Here is a 20,477-nt window from a genome sequence, read left to right as displayed (position 1 = left end):
CCCTCCTGCTGAGCTTTCTCCAGCTTTTCCCTAATTCAACCACAGGGGCCAGGAGCTTCTATTGATTGATTTAGTGTAAATATCCACTTCTCACTCTTTCAGCTGCTTGTTCGGTCTTTAGAAGGGCAGTCATGATAGGTTCCTTTTTATGTGCACTCCATGGCCTCAGTAATAGTGTCAGGCCTTGGGGCCTCCCCTTGAGCTGGATCTTCCTTTGGGCCTGTTGCTGAACCTTCTTTTCCTGAGGCCCTTTCTCTATTTCCATCCCTGCAGTGCTTTCAGAGAGGAACAACTGTGGGTCAGAGTTTCAACTGTGGGGTGGCAACCTAATTCCTCAGTTGATGCACTGTCTCTCTGCTGGAGGTGGGCTCTACAAGTTCCCTCTCGCCACTGTAGGACATTTCATCTACACCACCCCCACCCCTGACTACTGAGGGTCTGTCACTTTCCAGGTTTCTGGTACTTTCTGGAGTGTCTTCCCAACTGGTTACCTCCTGAGGTTGCATGTTTCTATTCTTTCTGTTGGTCCTCAGGGCTTCAGTCCTTTCCCCTCCCACCCCAGTCCACTTTCCATCAGGGGTCTCCTTCTCCCTCCCCCCCTTGTGGTTGCGTTCTTCTCCCCCCCAAATGGGACTGAGGCATCCTCACTTGGGCCCTTCAGCTTGTTGATCTTTTCAGTTCTGTGGACTGTATCTTATATGTTCAATATTTTTAATTTTTTTGTCTAATATTCACATATCAGTGAGTACAACTTGTGAATGTCCCTTTGGGTCTAAGTTACTTCACTCAGGATGATATTTTTTAGTTTCAACTATTTGCCTGCAAAACTCAGGATGTCCTTGCTCTTAGTGGCTGAGTAGAATTCCATTGTGTAAATGAACCACATTTTTTGTATCCATTCTTCTGTCCTGGGACATCTGGGTTGTTTCCAACTTCTGGCTATCACAAATAAGGCTGCTACGAACATAGTGGAATACGTGCTCCTGTGGCATGCTGGGGCTTCTTTTGGGTATATTCCAAAGAGTGGTATTGTGGGTCTTTAGGTAGGTCTATTTCCAATTTCCAGAGTGGTTTTTACCAGTTTTCAATCCCATTAGCAGTGAAGGAGTGTTTATTTTTCTCTACATCCTCGCTAACAGGTGTTGTCACCTGAGCTTTTGATCTTGACCATTCTGATTGGTGTAAGGTGGAATCTCAGGGTCGTTTTGATTTGCATTTCTCTGATCACACTGAGGTCTTTGAACATTTCTTTAGGTGCTTCTCAGCCATTTGAGATTCCTCTGTTATGGATTCTTGGTTTAGTTCTAAACTCCATTTTTTGATTGAGTGGTTAGATTTTTTTGGTGGTTAGCTTTTTGAGTTTTTTGTATATTTTTGATGTTAGCCATCTATGAGGTTAGTGAAGATTTTTTTCCCCAGCCTATGGGTTGCCGATTTGTCTTATTGACTGTCCTTTGCCTTACAAAAGCTTTTCCCTTTCATGAGGTCCCATTTATCAATTCTTGATCTTAGAGTGTGGGCCACTGGAGTTCAATTTAGGAAATTTGCCCCTGTGCCAATGAGTTCTAGACTTTCCCATTTTCTCTTCTATTAGATTCAGTGTATCTGGTTTTATGTTGAGGTCCTTGATTCACTTGGATTTGAGCTTTGTGCAAGGTGACAAATATATGTGTATGTTTTCATTTTTTCTACATATACACAGCTTTAAACAAGCACCATTTATTGAGTATGCTTTCTTTTTTCCATTGTATATTTTTGGCTTCTTTGTCAAAAATCAAGTGATTGTAAATGTGTGGTTTTATTTCTGGGTCTTCAATTTTATTCCATTGATCAACCTGTCTGTCTCTGTACCAATAGCATGCAGTTTTTATCACCATTGCTCTGTAGTAGAGCTTGAAGTCAGGGTTGATGATTCCATCCAGCTGTTCTTTTATTGTTGAGAATTGTTTTTGCTATTCTGTTTTGTTTTGTTTTGTTTTGTTTTGCCTTCCCAGATGAATTTTTGAATTGCTTTTTTCACTGTAAGACTCCCAGAGTCTTAGCCTATGGGCATGGCCCCACAGAGCACAACTTGACCACAGATCCCTGCAATGGCAGGAGGTTTATTGATCTGACACTCATGGGGTTGCTCAGGGAGAGTCAACCCCAAACTCAAAGAGCACACATCTTTTATACCTTTTTTGTGAGGGGGGCGGTGAACTACTATTTTACCGTTGGTCAGCAAAGCAGCAGTATGATTTTTAGAAAGAGGAGAGGAAGCGGGGAGGAAGCGGGGAGAAAGCTGGGAGAAATTTTTGGCAATAAGGTTGTTGACAATTCTCAGAATTCAGTACTGGGAGGGACAAGGGGGTCATTCTGAAAGCAGTTATTTTTGTTTTGTCTTAACTTGGTCAGCATAGCCTGGTCATTTTGACTTGTCTACTAAAACTTTGTTTTTACATTTTTAAAATCTTGTTTGTACATTCTCAAAAACGTTGAGGGGTTCAGGCTGATGATGACACATTTTGACTTTTTCTATGAGACCTTGCGGCTGTCAGCCAGTAAATTCCGTCTTCAAAAACGGATGTTTTGGAAAAGTCTCGGAGCCCCTAAAAACTTTGTTTTCTACATCATGTTTTTGAAGAATTGTGTAGGGATTTTGAGGGGGAGTGCATTGAATCTGTACATCGACTTTGGTAAGATGGCCGTTTTTACTGTTTTGTGCCATTTAGTTATGTGAGATAAACACATTTTTAAAAACTAGGAGAAGAGACTTCTGAGAAGTGGGGCTTGAGAAGGTCCTTTCACAGACCCACACACTGAGGTGTCTGAGTGAAAAGTGTAGCACCATGGCCTCTGTGTTGTCCTGTGGAAGTCTGGTACACGCCATGTCCGCAGCTGTGGGAAGTGTGACTGCCCTGGCAGTGTTCTTCCCTTGGATACTGTTAGACTTTGGCTTCAGGTCGATGAGAATAGAAAGTCAAAAAACTACATATGCAGTGTTCCTGGAGATAATTAAGGAAGAAGGCTGCCTGGCACCATGCCGAGGATATTTCCAGGCTGCTCCAGTGTTCTCTATTTTTACACTTCAGAGCAGTGTGGGTCAAAGGTCAGCGTTCTTCTACAGGAAAAGATCCGGTGGTTGGATGTGTAGCAGGAGTGGTGACTGTTGCTAACTACCCTGCTCTGGGTGGTAAACACCAGACCGAAGCTGCAGGGGCCAAAATTCTGGAATGAAAACATTATACCAACTAACTACAAAGGAATTATCGATGCATTCCACCAGATTATTCGAGATGAAGGGATCTTGGCTCTGTGGAATGGCACCTTTCCTTCCTTGCTGTTGGTCTTCAACCCTGTCATCCAATTGTTCTATGATGCATTTTTTAACAACTAGTATTTTAAATAATAAAAAGTTATGTATAAAACACACATACATATATTCCCTATGAAAATAAATCAATAAATTTATAGTCAGCATAAAATTTTTTCTTAGCCTGTTGAATTTGAACCAAAATTAAAAACAAAATGAAATATAAAAATTAGTTTATAAGAATAAGTAATGAAGCAATATATTGGATCCCGAAACATACAGATGAAAATGTGATATGTTTTTCATGAATGCAACAGAAGGAATATTTAAATTTCAAGAAATAATTTGAAGTTTCCTTTTAAATAACGAAGTAGAGATAACTATATATTGTTAATCTTATGTTCAACTATATAGATAAAATATAAAACCTATTTTGTCCCACAAGATGGCAGCAAAGATTTATTTTACCACCACCAAACAACCAGTCATTAAATCAAATGATGCTCATCTATAAGGAAATGTATGAGGAACCCGAAGGTGTTAGCTGTCTAAATTACCCTTTGCTGTTCCTTACCAGCAGTTTTTCTACAAAATTTTTATGCTCTGTCGTCATACTTTTGGTGTCTTTTAATAGCTTTCTCTTCAGACTCTCCATTCCTATTTAATTTTTAAAATACAGCCCACATAATGGCATTTCTGTGAAGGACAGACAACACATAGGAGAGTAATCTAATGACATCAGAGCAATGCCAACCTTTCTCTACGGATAGCATTGAATGTCAGTAAAGTCCCATGAGTTGCTGATGCCAATATAAGCAAGCAATGCTGCCAACTACATTAGTGTAGCACAAGCAGATCTTTACAATACAAGGTAGTTGATAATGACAGTAAATGCTTGTCTCTAGTTTATATATTTCCTGTCAGGTGATTTTTGAGTTACATCTACTCATCATCAAAGTTTACAGCATCTTGTGGGACTATGTTTGCAACAGCGTCATCTGTCTTGTGTCTCTTATGTCTCGTTTCTTCCAAGAGGGCATGGCAAATAGTTGGCTTAAGTCATCTACCACTGAAGTTCTGAAAAACACAGTTATCTTTACTTCACAGTGAAGCTGGCAATTGTCACATTTCTCATTTGTGCCCAATTGTTAAGCAGCAAATGACTATATTTCTAAGTTTAATCTAAATCTAAGTATACTAAACTCCTAAACTCAAAACACTTCAGCAGTTCTCCAAACCATAAAGAATAAAGAATTATTCCTTAAGTTAAACCTTCCAGTTATCTAATGCCATAGGTGTGTCCTGTTTACAAGGTGCTATGTATGTAAGTACTAAGAAAACATGATTAATTTAGGAACTTTCCACTTGTCGGCTACTATGAAGTTACAGATGCAGCAGAGGACTTACTAGGTGGGTGTGTGCTTGGAAATAGAAAGAATAATGCAGTAAGGGATGAATTTGAGTTACTTTCTGAAGAAATAAATGGCGAGTCTCATGGTTTTCTGGTAAGCTAGGAATGTATTGTGTAGATTTTTTAATGGGAAAGGTGAAAGGGTAGTTTGGGAATTTAAAATGTAATTGTAAAATATTAAAGCTATTGGTTATTTACTGTTGACTCCCTTGTTTCAAAATTATGTCATAATTATAAAAGTGATGAAAACGAAATTTATTCACATTATCTCCTTTCTAGAATTTTCAGACATGGTCACAATCTATTTCTACAGAAACACAACATAGTATCACTTTCTGAACGTCTACGTTTCTCAGTGTGTAGATAGTATGGGACCATAATATGCATCCTTTAGTTGCCACTAAAATTCATATAACAATAAGTAAATGAGGAAGCAGTGGAGCGGATGATGCAATGGAACAGAAAAGGCATAGTCAGAAGGGCATAAGCTGCAGTGCCATAGGTGACAGACACTGAAAGACTTAGGATAAGGGATAATTTCATATTAAGTGATGCTAAATTATTTCATACATGTCTAAATTTGATTCTAGTTACCCACCCCATAGTCTCCATCTTTCTTGGAAATCTGTTTCTTACATTTCTCTATTTTTATTTGTTTGTTTTTGTTAAGGCACACTGACTTTTACCAAGGTCATGTGTTAGCTCTTTACAAATATGACACAGATGCCTTCAGATAATGGCGATGGTAAGGATTGGTTTATTTTATAGTTGATTCCCCATCAACCCCAGTCCTGGGAACTGAACCGAGGATCTTGCTTTGCTAGGTGAACATTCTACCTCGAAGTCATAGTATAGCAAATCTTCCAATTCAGCTCTTAAACTCTGCTGTATTCGTATTCTACTCTTCTTTTTACTCTTCCAATGTCCGCCTGGTAAGCACTGACACAGATACTAACAAGTCATACCTTTGTCTGGTTGTCTATGATTTGAGTGTTATGTGCTCAGTCTTAACGAATTGCTTGAGTAGCTGTTACTATAAATTATTTTATGAAAAATATTAGTGGCAAAATACCCCAAGACAGCTGAGTGAAAAGTTTCATGAAGGCAAATGTGCAGTGTACTTGAACAACCGAAGAAATACAGTATTATGAGAAAGTTTTCAAGAAATGTTAGATTTAGGAACAGGGTTCTACTGCTTAAATCATGCCGTATAATAGACTCCCATGGGGAAGTATGAGAAGCCAGTTATTCAAAACCAGCCTGGAAATATCATTAAAACTCAGCTCCTGGGAGTAGTATTATGTGGTGGCTGAGTTGCCTAGGAGTCTAACAGGCATAACCATGTCTTCTTTGTGTAGTGGACGTAAAGTGACAGTTTTTACATAGTGTTTGCCATTGTGAAGGATGTGGCTAGTACAGGTAAAATGAGTCTTTTAATAAAATGCAGCAACATTTTAATAACTTATCAAATTAGTGGAATGTTGGTTAACGGCAAAGAAAATAAAATATGTTTTAAAGTATCAGCAGACTTTATTACATAATTTGATTCATACATATTTTTCTGGAGAAATAATTTTATAAAATGAAAAGTAGGAGAAGGAGAGTGCTAGTAAAATGAAAAGGAAAAATTAATAAAAGGGAAGACATAAAATATCTATTAACCACTTTAAAGGGCATCAGCTTTAATAGCAGTGGTTCAAGTAGAATTTGTTCATGGTAAAATAAAAAAAGAATTTCAGATGTTTCTGTTAGAAATGTGTTAAAGAAAACATTTAGTAACCCCCTTAAAGATGAGATGTTTTAGCATTAGGTTTCAAGACCACAGATACATCACTGGTTGGACATTTATTATTCATTATTTTTGGTTTTCTATTATCATTGAAAAACAAGCAAATAGTTTTGGAAGGCAGTGATGTAAATTATAATTCAAACACTTATTTTAACTAGCATCTTTGTCAATAACATTGTGGTACTTCAAAGTATAAAAAGGTAAAAGCAGATAGTATTTTTTTAAAATAGGACAAACAAAAAGTAACAATGTTAAAATATATACATTTGATTCATTTGTTATTATAGTGTTTGGATTACAAAGATATAATTCAAACCTAGGCATTGGGAATACAGATGTCATGGACTTGATTATTTATAACCAAATCATTTAAAATCTGCTTATTATACAGTACTTGAGGTTATAAAGTGAGTTCATACAACAAAATTTTACCGTGTTGTAGTAACTGTGTAAGTAATTTCAAGACATTTTCTGATGAAAATTGTAGTCAACGTTTAGTCTTTGATTCTTTTAAGTACCCAAAATAATGTTATGATGAAATACTGTGGATATGCAAACATGCATCCTGAATAAATTAAATTATATACTGAAAGAATGTGATGCCATATTTCAAAACTACTTTTATTCTATCAAATAACTCTTTTAAAAAGAATCTAATGTATTTATGAGTATGTGTGAACGTGGTATGTGCACATGCATGTACTAGTGCCCTGAGAGTCCAGAAGATAGCATTGGACCCTCTGGATCTGGAGGCACAGGGGGTTGTGATTTTATCTGGTGTCACATAGTTGCGGAACCAGAGTCCTTTGCCACACAAGTATGTGTTCTTAACCACTGAGCCAATGTACCATACCTCTATCAGGTAACTCTTTGAAGTCATCTTAGTTTGGGAATGACTGAAGATACAGAAGCTGCTATAAAATACCAGCTGCAACAGTAACATTAAGTTCTGTATATCTTTTACCTGAGTTCTCCTATGGCAGCATCTTGCAATACTATAGTACAGAAACTATAACAAAGAAGATGATATTTATCCAAACCACCCCTCTCAGTCAAACAGCTTTGCCTATACAGCCAGTTGTTGATTAATAACATGGACATAAGAAATACGTTTTAAACATAAATTTGTCATTGTGGAAAATATAATTCTTTTACATCACATAGATTATTTAGCTTACTACACACCATAGCTATATTATAAACACGCACATAATATGTATATACCTACAGTTCATAAAGCCATAATAAGTAAAACAGCATCAAAGTTTTTGTTTTCTTCTAATAACTAAAGAAAAAGAATGTGAAAGATTCCCAAAGGGAGACCCTCACTCAAATCTCAGGAGAGGCGCACACCCAGCGAGGCACCGAGACCAGACTTGCTGCAATCGCACGAGGAAATTTATTGAAAGTGAAACGGAGCGAGATCTCAGGCCAGCATGCTGGGGTCGAGACTCATACACCACACAGGGGTAGAGGAGTTCGACCCCGGCCTGAACTTGTGACAGGCTTATAAAGGCAAAAACCACAAAAGAGGGGGAGGACAGGGGGAGAATGAGGAAATTCAAAGTGGAAGAGTCATACATTATTCATCAGTTAAACCATGTGTCACATGAATCATACACCTGGGGCACACCTTGGGCATTGAAACATTCCACAGAGGTCATCGGGACTTTCTGTGGTTATTCTGGGAACTGTTCTTCTCAAGAAAGTTCCGGGTGCGATTACCTGCAGAGGAGAGGGCCCTAGGGCAAGGAATCAGTGTCCTTTGACAACTTTTTACTCTTCATCACCACTTTAATACACATATGTGTATTAATCCATTTATATATGTACATAATTGTTATTTTTACTTCCTATTTGCATGAAAATGTCATTATGAAATTAATCACTATGTACAAAACAGATACTGATAAAAATGTTTATGTTAAAATATGATAAAGCTTATATTTACCATCAAATTTTTATTTTTCCAGGTTCAATTCTATGTTCCTCACATATACTAATTGCATCTACACAGAGTTTTAAAACCTTGTCAAAGTTTTTATAGCTAATAAGTGGCAGCATTCAAACTCAGCACCCTGATGGAGCAGCCCATGACCCTGTTGACTCTTTACTCAATATTACTTCTTCCAGAAGGGAAATAAACTCATCATTAGTTTAGGATATTAAGGGTCGAAGTTTGAGTCACTTGAATATGTGACTTACATTTGAATGTTTTATAATCCAGTTAGTACTTGGCACACAACCTTTTATACGTTCTTTAACTAGGATACACGTTGAGTTGTTAAACTTCCAAAATGTGATTCTACTACTTAAACAACCTCAACATTATTTTGGGAGATTGTTGAAAATGACAAGCTCATTTTTTCAACTGTAAATGGTTAAGGTAGTGAGGGAATAGTATTTAATATGGAGATTCTATTTCCTTACAGGGTATGTAGTAGCATAAGAATCAAGAAAGAAAGTACTATTATTAAATATGCCTGATAATACTGATGTAATTTAGAGCTCTCTACATGAGAAAAAAATAGCCGTCTTAAGATGAGGTTTCTTTTTCAGTAAATTCAATAAAAATATTAGCAAGGTTTAAATTGTATGCCAGTGTTTTGAATAAAAAGGTGTTTATTATTGAACATAAATTTCCTAAATAAATTCATTTTTTTTCTTGGTTGTATCTTAGTAATTTAGGCTGTTCGTTCTACCTTGGCCAGTTAATGGACAACATGCAATTTTTTAATAACTGAATTTTATATGAAAACTGAGGGTATTGAGTTCAAATGCTTATGGTTTAATATCTTAATTATCCCACTGGAAGATGTATGGTATTGTTAATTTTTGTGTCTCTTTGACTGTTAATGTAATGGTGAAAGAATACACATATGATTTAGTTTTTAATAATTCTCAAGGAGAAGATGATAGACTATGCCCTTTCAAGGAATAATGTATTGTTTTGAGGATTTTATTTATTTTATGTGTGTAAGTTTTTGCATGCAAACAGTGCAAGCAGAGGCCAGAAGAGGGTGTCAGACCCCATGGGACTGGTGATAAAAATGGTTATGAGCCACCATGTGAGTACTAAAAATTGGAGAAGGGTCTTCTGGAAGAGTAGCCAGTGCTTTTAACCACAGAGTAAACTCTAAAAGTCAAGAAGAATAATGTAGATAATCATCTTAAAACCCATACCAGAGGCATCTGGGGACAGTAGGATTAATCAGAGTGGTGAAATTATAGAAAAATGAAGTGGCTTTCAACAATACATGGACATTATTAACTTTCATGTTTATAACTGATTCATATATAGATTATACGTCAAAATTTAATTACATATGTACATAGTAGGTGAATTTATCCCACACGGAATACATAGAAAAACAAGTGGCTGTTCCAAGACTTAGAAGTTCTTTATAATTTTATTACTTCTCTCAGAATTGCATGAAGTCCTACTAACATTTTCATGTGATTCTGAAATGTATAGTCTCTACATTTTGAACATTAAAGTTAAACTTCCAGTCTTATTGCCAATCTTTTTGTAAAGCAATGGATAGGTGTGTGGTCCTTAGTGATTGTAGACATCACCATAAACATATATTTCTAGTTAACTGAAACACACAATTCATAAATTGGTAACTAATGAGAAAATTCAATTTTAGTTTAATTTAGTATCTTAACTACAATTTTAATTCCTAGAATTATTAATTAGAAATGTAATATTAAAGTGAAAATTAGTAGGTGCAAAGTAGCATGTTTTAGTTAGCATTTTACTGCTATGAACAGACACCATGACCAAAACAATTCTAATAAGGACATTTAACTGAGGATGGCTTACAGGCTGAGAGGTTCAGTTATATCATCAAGGTGAGAACATGGCCAGGGAGAATAAAAAATCCTGCAGGGTTGTGATGACTTTTTCTATCTTCTGTATATCTGCATCTATTATCATCTACAGGGCCTTGTAATTTTTACCTTGGAGTAGTAGTGGTGAGGCCTCTACACTAGAAGCTCTGTCCAGCCCCATGCCAGGAAGAAAACTTGCTAACACAGCAGAAATGGCCATTCTTTTAGCCCAATAGTTTGGTGGTGCTAGCTGGTTGAAGACATTCTCCCCAGAGTAATAAGGCACTCTGGGTATAAACTGTATTGGAACATAAAGATTCCCAGTCATAATTATAACAAGACTATTACCATCATCCCTACATACCTGATTCCATTCTGCATGAAGGTGCTACTATCTGTGAAGTATATACATTCTGTGTTTGGCCAGGGTACATAAGTCAAATCTGGCATGATGTTCTGCACATGCCTCAGAACTATAGAGCAATCATGCTGCACATCTGAGGATGAGTCAGGTAGAAGGTTGGCTGGGTTAAGGGCAGATGATGAGTTAAATTTAAAAGTAGAGCCTGGGTACCCAGAGCTGACTCTGTGCCACAGCTCTCTGTACCCAGATAACACTGGGAGAGAGTTGGACTCCAGAGAATGCTGACACAGCTGAGAACACAGGTGAGACCATCATTTCTTCTCAAATACTTGGAACAAAAGAAAACTACCCAGAGCCCTCAGGACACAGCAATGAAGGAACAACCAGAAACAGGATCCTTCTGGTTTCTGTCTGCATCCTGAAGATGATGCTCCAGGATAATGCTCTATAGCCAAACCCTGTTAAGAGAGAGCTCATCTTTCAGGGGTGCTAACATACAAGCTAACAGGAAGGTCAAGCCACTGTCAGAAACAGCAAGATCGGCTAGCATCAGAGATAACCACATGGCAAGAGGCAAGTGCAAGAAACTAAGCAACAAAATCCAAGGCCACTTGGCATCATCAGAACCCAGTTCTTCCACCACAAGAAGCCCTGGGTATCCCAACACACTGAAAGAGCAAAATTCTTTTAAAATCATATCTTGTGATGATGATAAAGGATGTTAGGAAGAACTCCTTTAAAGAAATACAGGCGAACACAGTTAAGCCTGTAGAAGCACTTAAAGAGGAAACACAAAAATCCGTTAAAGAATTACAGGAAAACCCAACCAAACTGGTGAAGAAATTGAACAAAATCATCCAAGATCTAAAAAATGGAAATAAAAACAATAAATAAATCACACAGAGAGGCAATCCTGGAGTTAGAAAACCTAGAAAAGAGATCAGGAGTCAGAGATGAAAGCATCACCAACAGACTATAAGAAATAGTAGAAAGACTCTCAGGTGCAGAAGATACCATAGAAAACATGGACACAAAAGTCAAAGAAAATGCAAAATTCATAAATCTCCTAACCCAAAACATCCAGGAAATCAAGAACAAAATGAGAAGATCAAACCTAAGGATAATAGATATAGAAGAGAATGAAGATTCCCAACTTAAAGAGCCAGTAAATATCACCAACAAAGTTGTAGAAGAAAATTTCCTAACATAAAGAGAGAGATGCCCATAAACATACAAGAAGACTACAGAACTCTAAATAAATTGAACCAGAAAAAAAATTTTCCTGGCACATAGTAGTTAAAACACTAAATGCACAAAACAAAGAAAGAATATTAAAAGCAGTAAGGGAAACATGTCAAGTAACATATAAAGACATACCTATCAGAATTACATCAAATTTCTCAACAAAGGCTATGAAAGCTAGAAGGTCCTGGATAGATTGTCTTACAGACTCTAAGAGAACACAAATTCAAGCACAGGTTACTATACCCTGTAAAACGCTCAATTACCATAGATAGAAAAACCAAGATATTCCATGACAAAAACAAATTTATACAATATCTTTCCACAAATCCAGTTCTACAAAGGATGATAAACTGAAAACTCTGACACAAAGAGGGAAACTACGCACTAGAAAAAGCAAGAAAGTAATCTTCTTTGAACTAACCCAAAAGAAGATAGCCACATAAACATAATTTTACTGATAACAAAAAACAAAACAAAACAAACAAAACAAAATCTATCAGGAAGCAACAATCACTTTTCCTTAATATCTCTGAATAACAATGGACTCAATTCTCCTATAAAAAGAAATAGACCAATTGATTAGATACATAAACAGGACCCAGCATTTTGCTACATATAAGAAACACACCTCAGTAACAAACACAGACACAAACTCAGAGTAAAAGGCTGAAAACTAATTTTTCAAGTAAATGGTCCCGAGAAACAAGCTGGAGTAGCCATTCAAATATTCAATAAAATAGGCTTTCAATCAAAAGTTATCAAAAAAGATAAGGAAGGACACTTCATAATCATCAAAAAATATCTGCCTGATGAACTTTCAGTTTTGAACATCTATGCTCCAAATGCAAGGGTACCCATATTTATATAAGAAACTTTACTAAAGCTCAAAGCACACACTGCACATCACACAATAATAGTAGAAGACTTGAATACCTCACTCTCTGTCATCATTGGGAAGATCCTGGTAAGAGAAATTAAACTGAGACACGGTGAAACTAACAAGTTATAGACCAAACGAATTTAACAGATATCTATAGAAAAATATCATCTTAAAACAAAAAGAAAATACCTTCTTTTCAGTACCTCATGATACTTTCTCCAAAACTGACCATATAATTGATCATAAAAAAGCCTCAACAAATAGAATAAGATTAAAAAAAAATCACATGCAACTATGGACTAAGTCTGGTCGTCAATGACAACAAAACCAACAGAAAGCCTACATATACATGGAAGCTAAACAACACTCTACTCAATTAAGAAAGAAATAAAGAAAGAACTTAAAGGATTTTAAAAATGTAACAAAAATTAAGGCATAGCTCACTCAAACTTATGGGACACAATGAAAGCAGTGGTAAGAGGTAAGCTTATCTCTTTGAGTGCCTGCAAAAAGAAACTGGAGAGAGCATGCACTAACAGCTTGACAGCACACCTGATATCTCTAGAACAAAATGAAGCAAATATACCCAAGAGGAGTAGTCAGCAGAAAATAATCAAACTCAGAGCTGAAATCAATTTGTAGAAACAAAAACAACTATGCAGAAAAAAAAATCAATAAAACCAGGACCTTGTTCTTTGAGAAAATCAGCAAGATTGATAAACCCTTATTCAGATTAACCACATAGCACAGAGACAGTATCCAGATTAATAATATCAAAAATGGAAAGAGAGTCATAACAACAAAGAAACTGGGAAAAATTTAAAAAAATCATTAGGTTCCACTTTGAAAGCCTATACTCAATAAATTTGCAAAATTTGTATTATATTGACTATTTTCTTGACAGATGCCAGGTACCAAAGTCAAATCTGGATAAGATGAGCCATCTAAACAGTCCCATAACCCATAAAGAAATAGAAGCAGTTATCAAAAGTCCCCCAACAACAAAAAGCCCACGACCAGATAGGTTTATAGCAGAATTTTATCAGACCTTCAAAGAAGACCTAATGCCAATACTCTTCAAACTATTCCACAAAATAGAAACAGAAAGAACACTACCCAGTTTATTCTACAAAGCCACAATCATGCTTATACCTCAACCACATAAAGATCCAACAAACAAAGACAATTTCAGACCACTTTCCCTTATGAATATCAATGTAAAATTACTCACTGAAATTCTTGTAAACAAAATCCGAGAACACATCAAAATGATCATTTACCACGATCAAGTGGGTGTCAGACCAGGGATGCAGGGATGGTTGAAGATATGGAAATCCATCATTGTAATTCAGTTATAAACAAACTCAAAGAAAGAAACCACATGATCATCTCACTAGATACTGAGAATGCATTTGACAAAATTCAACACCACTTCATGTTAAATATCTTGCAAAGATCAGAAATTTAAGGCCCATACCTTAACATAGTAAATGAAGTATACAGCAAACAACTGGCTGGATATAAAATTAACTCAAACGTTATCAGTAGTCTCTACTCAAAGGATAAAAGAGATGACAAAGAAATTAAGGACACAACAACCTTCACAACAAACATAAATAATATAAATACCTTGGTGGCACACTAACCAAACAAATGAAAAATCTGCATGACAAGAACTTCTTGTCTCTGAGAAAAGAAATCAAAGAAGATCTCAGAAGATGAAAAGATCTTCCAAGCTTATAGATTGGCAGGATGAATATAGTAAAAATGGCCATCTTGCCAAAAGTAATCTACAGATTCAATGCAATCCTCATCAAAATTCCAACTCAATTCTTCATATAGTTAGAAAGACCAATTTGCAAATTCATTTGGAATAACAAAAAAAAATCCAGGATAGGAGAAACTATCCCCAGAAAATAAAAGAACTTCTGGGGGAATCACCATCTCTGACCTAAAGCTGTGCTTCAGATCAATCATAATAAAAACTGTATAGTATTCGTACAGAAATAGACAGGTAAATCAATGGAATATAATTAAAGACCCAGAAAAGAACCCATACCATTGACCATTGACAAAGAAGCTGCAATTATCTAGTTGGGAAAAAGAGTATTTTGAACAAACTATGTTTGTTCAAGTGGGAGTAAGCATGTAGAAGGCAAATTGACCCACTCTTATAGCCTTGTACAGTGCTCAAGTCCAAGTAGATCAAGGATCTCCACAGAAATCCAGATACACTGAAACTAACAGTAAAGAAAGTGGGGAAGAGCCTTGAACATATTGGTACAGGGAGAATTTTTCTGAACAGAACACCAATGGCTTATGCTGTATGATCAAGAATCAACAAATAAGGACTCATAAAATTGCAAAGCTTCTATACAGCAAAGGTCACAGTCAACAGGACAAAATGGCAACCCACAGACTGGAACAAGATTTTTACCAGTTTTACAGATGATAGAGGGCTAATATTCAATATACACAAAGAACTCAAGAAGTTGTACTCCAGAATACCAAGTAACCCTGTTTGAAATGGGGTACAGAGAATTCTAAACAAAGAATTCTCAACCAAGGAAACTCATATAGCCACAAAGCACCTAAAGTAATGTTCAAAGTCTTTAGTCATTAGAGAAATGCCAATCAAATAAAAGTAACCCTGAGATTCTACCTCATACCAGTCAGAATGGCTAAGAATAAAAACTCAGGTGACAGAAAATACCAGCAAGGTTGTGAAGAAAGGTGAACACTCTTCCATTGTTGGTCGATTGCAAGCTGTTACAACTAATCTGGAAATCAGTCTGGTGGTTCCTCAGAAATTTGGACATGCCTGAGGACCCAGGCACAGACCCAAAATATGCTCCAACATATATCAAGGTCACATGCTGCACTATGTTCATAGCAGCCTTATTTATAATAGCCAGAAGCTGGAAAGAACCCAGATGTCCTTCAACAAAGGAATTAATACAGAAAATATGGTACATTTACAGAATGTAGTACTACTCAGCTATTTTTTAATTTAATTTATGTTTTATTTTTAACTACTTAGCTATTACAACAATGAGTTCATGAAATTCTAAGACAAATGGGATGGAACTAGAAAATATTATCCTGAGATTACCCAGTTACAAAAGAAGAATCATGGCATACACTCACTGATATATGCAAATTAGTTCACGTGCTCGAAATACTTAAGATACAGTTCACAGACGACATGAAGCTTAAGAAGGAGGAAGACCAATGTGTGGTTGTTTAAGTTGTTCTTAGACGGGAGGAGATACAGATACAAAGTGTGAAGCAGAGACTGAAGTAAAGGCCATACAGATACTGTTTCACCTGGGGAATCTATTCCATATACAGTCACAAAACTTGGACTATATTGCAGACGCTAAAAAGTGCATGTGAATAGGAGCCTGATACAGTTTTCTCCTGAGAGGCTCTACCAGAGCCTAAGTAATATACAGGTATATGCTTAATCCACCAACCATTGGATTAAGAACAAGGTCCCTAGTGGAAGACTGAAGAGGACTGAAGGAGCTGAAGGTTTTTTTAACCTCATAGGAAGAATAACAGTACTAACCAACCAGACCTCCAGAGTTTTCAGGGACTAAAACACCAATCAAAGAGTCCACATGGAGGGATCAATGGCTTCAGCCTCATATATATCAGAGGATGGCCTTGTTAGGCATCAATGTGAGGAGAGGCCCTTGGTCCTGTCAAGGCTTGATACCCAATTGTAGGGTAATATCAGAGCAGGTAGGAGAGAGGGAGTGTGTGGGTGGGTGTGGGGGTACCTTCATAGAAGCTGGAGGAGGTGGGATGTTATGGAGGTCTTTGGACAACATTTGAAATGTGAATAAAAATATCCAATAAAAGAAGAAGAAAATAGCACAACAAACCAAACAAAACACTAGAAGGCTTTTTGGGGAGCAGGACTGTAATGAGAATTCTTAGTCTCAGTTTAACCTTAAGCCTTTTAAGACACTTTACTTAGAAATACCAGCACAGGAGTCATATAGTCAAGATTCCATTACTGGTTCCTTATATTTTCATATCTGTAACTCTGTGAAGATTTTGATATCATTTTCATTCAGTTTTATGTTTATACAGTATGGACAACATTATGTAACTTGAGGGATTGCTGTGATGAATAAATAAAATAAAATCCTGAAATTTGTTTGTAAGATAAAATTATATATATATAGATCATTAAAATTCTAGCACATGGGAGATTCACCATAAATCATGGCTGATTGCCTTACCAAAAGTTCTGTTTTTATAAAGAGATAAATGAAAGGTCTGGAAAAAAAAGTCATTTAATTGGGGGCTTGCGTATAGTCCATTATTACCATGGTAGGATGCATGATGAGGAGCCTTCAGGCACACAAGGTGCTAGAGAAGTAACTGAGAGCTCCTATACGACCTATATTAGGAGTATCAGGGTGTCCGTGTTTCATACTGCCCGGATGTTTAATAAGTATTTGTGCCCTTTACTCTAATCCTGATAATAAATTTCTATAAACTCCTTACTATTTCTGTTTTCTTCGCAGTTCTGTTTACGTGAATGTGAATACATAAGAATAGGTTGTCTCTTTCAGCTAGTACACTATAGATTGTCCTGAAGCTGTTAGTATTTTAATGTTAATTCCACTTCCCCAAAAAGGGCTGCCTACTAAAGTGACTCCAACTGAACCTTCCTATTTTAACTAGTAAAATTAAAGAAAGCCAGTGACTGGGCTGGGCGAGGGAGGTAGAGAAGGCTGAGAGGTTGGAGGAGGTCAGAGGATGGAGGGGGAAGGTCATGGCGACATGGAACTTCCCAAGGACCAGCTAGACCCAGGTGATATTGAATGGTGTTAAAAAGCTATGAACATTAAGGATTTCACAGCTCTAATATCTCATATAGAAGGGCAGTTTGTATCTTTGTCTATTTGATGCAGTCTTGTTGTGTTTGTGGATTGAGAGTTGAATATATAAACTTGTATGAAAAGCTTTCGGGCTGTAGAGTTGTGCTTGTAGAATTTTTGGGATACAGAAATACCCCGGGACAGAGGCAGAGAACAGGTGGTACTAAACCGCCAAGGAAAGGGAGTTGCGAGGACAGGGTTGGGCTGTAGGCAGCTCAGACCGGGTGCCAGAGGTGCACGTGGCTCTGTATAAGGTCGGGCCTGAGGAAAGGGACCTCAGGGCCGGTAAAGAGATGAACCATTTATTATTTCTTAATATTCACTGCAATAGTATACCATCTCTTCCATCAAGATAGCAGCTGGCATTTAAATAAAGATTCTCCTTTCATTTGATTCAAGAGATTTATATTGCATTAAAATGCTCTATGTGGAGTTATTTTGCTTAATACAAATAAATCGCTATTAAGTACCTACTCTAGGTTAGCCATCATTTTAAATACATTGTTTCTATGTTAGAAAAAAAAAACATGAAACCATTGGGAGTCATTAAAGCACAAGCTAATCTTTCCACACTACATACAGAAATGCATTCTGTCTAAGTTTAGATTTTTTTTCTCTGATGCTCTACACATTTTGTTCACATCATTAAATTCCCAGTTAACAAAGAACATTTGGTTAATACAAGGTGCTTTATTTGAAAATAGGCAAAGGGAATATGACAGGCTACAAGTATTTTCCTCACTAAACTGTGACAGCCTCTGAAATTCATCCCTCTGAAAATTTAGACTAAAATGAGTATCAGGGTTGGGAAGTCCCAGTAGCTTCATGAAGTGTTCAGAATCGCCACTGCTACATTTTTTTGAGAGCATAATCAAGTGGTCAATTTTTGTCAGTGAGAGTGAAAAATATTTCAGTAAAACGTTTTTATACTTAGTTATAAAATGGAAGTTCTCAATACACTTACATTTTAATTACAAGTAATTCTAGATGGCCATTTCAGCATAAAGACATTATTTAATATCTTAATTTAGCATCTGTTAAAGTCAATATTTTTAAATTACCACAAGTAAAAGTGTATAGTGAACAGCGACAACCTTTATTCTTAGTTTTCTGTTCCACTTTGGTGGTTTACAGTCTATTTATAGGGCCGCTTCAGCACTGAATTGGAAATAACATTGTTTTCTGCCAGTAACATTCACTCATGTAAAACTGAAAAATGATGACTAGGTCTGAGCCTTCTAGAAATCTCTTTTATGATCACTCCTCACCTCATCCAGTGCACACAGCCCATGGCAACATCTTAAGATTCAGATTCATACAGAATTACTCACAAAAGATTGAAATGTGCCAATGGCTTAGAGTTAATAGATGCAAGAACAGGTCTGTTGACTTCTTTATTTGCTGGTTGTATTTTTATCCCCCTGTACTGTTTGGCACCATTTATCCAACCACATAGTGAAAAGTTGAAGTATTCTTACTCATCATTTTGTCTGTTCCATTAAAAGTCAGCCAATATACCTTAATGTTGTGTTAACTAGTGCAGACTCTCCAATGTCCTTCCTCGTGAAATAAATTCGCCAGTGTCCTTTTCTAGATCACGTAAGTTTCATCTAATTTTATTGACTTGAGTTTTGTTAAACTTTCCTTCCCAGATTTGGTATAGTGATACATGGCAATTTCGTTGTTCCTGCTTCCTAATTATCTGCCAGTTAAGTAAAGCTCTCTTGAATAAAATTTCAATCCTATGAATAACCCATATCTAAATCCTGGTTCCTTCTTTTCTTCCCTCATTTTGTTTTGTTTTGTTTTGTTTTGTTTTGTTTTTCCTCCGTGAAGGGTCTCTGCAAATACCAAGCTATGAGGCAAGAAGGAAATCTAATTCAGTAAAACTCAGTGGCCACTCTTGTTTCAAACACTGGGTGGTTTATTTTAGACACATTTTGGTAAAGTAGAACTTGGAAAAAAATTTCCTGTTTACACAGTCCTGTGAGCCCAGTGAGGCATAATTATATTAAAACTCTTCAATGTACATGCTACTACTTCCATGAAGATGTATTATATAGATAAGCTACATGTTAAGGGCTTGAGAGAGGATTTAGTGGGGTCTCCATCATACAAACAGTGCAGAGGTCACCTGGGCTCTTAACCATCTCTAAGTCCTGCTTGTGGGAGATTAGGGAAGGCAGCTTGTGGCCTGGCCCTACTGATGGCCTAGAGAGAGATCAGCCAGACTACTAACCATTTCCATTTCCAGCCTTCTGGATGGAAAATAGATCGTATGTCTCTTCCTTTGATGAGACAAAGCTCCAGGTTAAGACTCCTTGTTTCTGCAGTGCTTATCTTTGAGTGAAAGAACCTCTGTGCTTCCAATGGGCTTTTTCTTTTCCTTCCTTCCTTCCTTCCTTCCTTCCTTCCTTCCTTCCTTCCTTTCTGTCCTTCTTCCTTCCTTCCTTCCTTCCTTCCTCCTTCCTTCCTTCCTTCCTTCTTCCTTCCTTTCTTTCTTTCTTCCTTCCTTCCTTCCTTTCTGTCCTTCTTCCTTCCTTCCTTCCTTTCTGTCCGTCTTCCTTCCTTCCTTCCTTCCTTCCTTCCTTCCTTCTTCCTTCCTTCCTCCTTCCTTCCTTTTTCCTTCCTTCCTTCCTTTTTCCTTCCTTCCTTCCTTCCTTCCTTCCTTCCTCCTTCCTTCCTTCCTTCCTTTATTCCTCCCTTCTTCCTTCCTTCCTCCCTCCCTCCCTTCCTTCCTTCCTTCCTTCTTTCTTTCTTTTCT

This window comes from Micromys minutus (assembly GCF_963924665.1).
Source record: "Micromys minutus genome assembly, chromosome: 16".
Taxonomy (NCBI): domain Eukaryota; kingdom Metazoa; phylum Chordata; class Mammalia; order Rodentia; family Muridae; genus Micromys; species Micromys minutus.
This window is presented reverse-complemented; position numbering follows the sequence as displayed.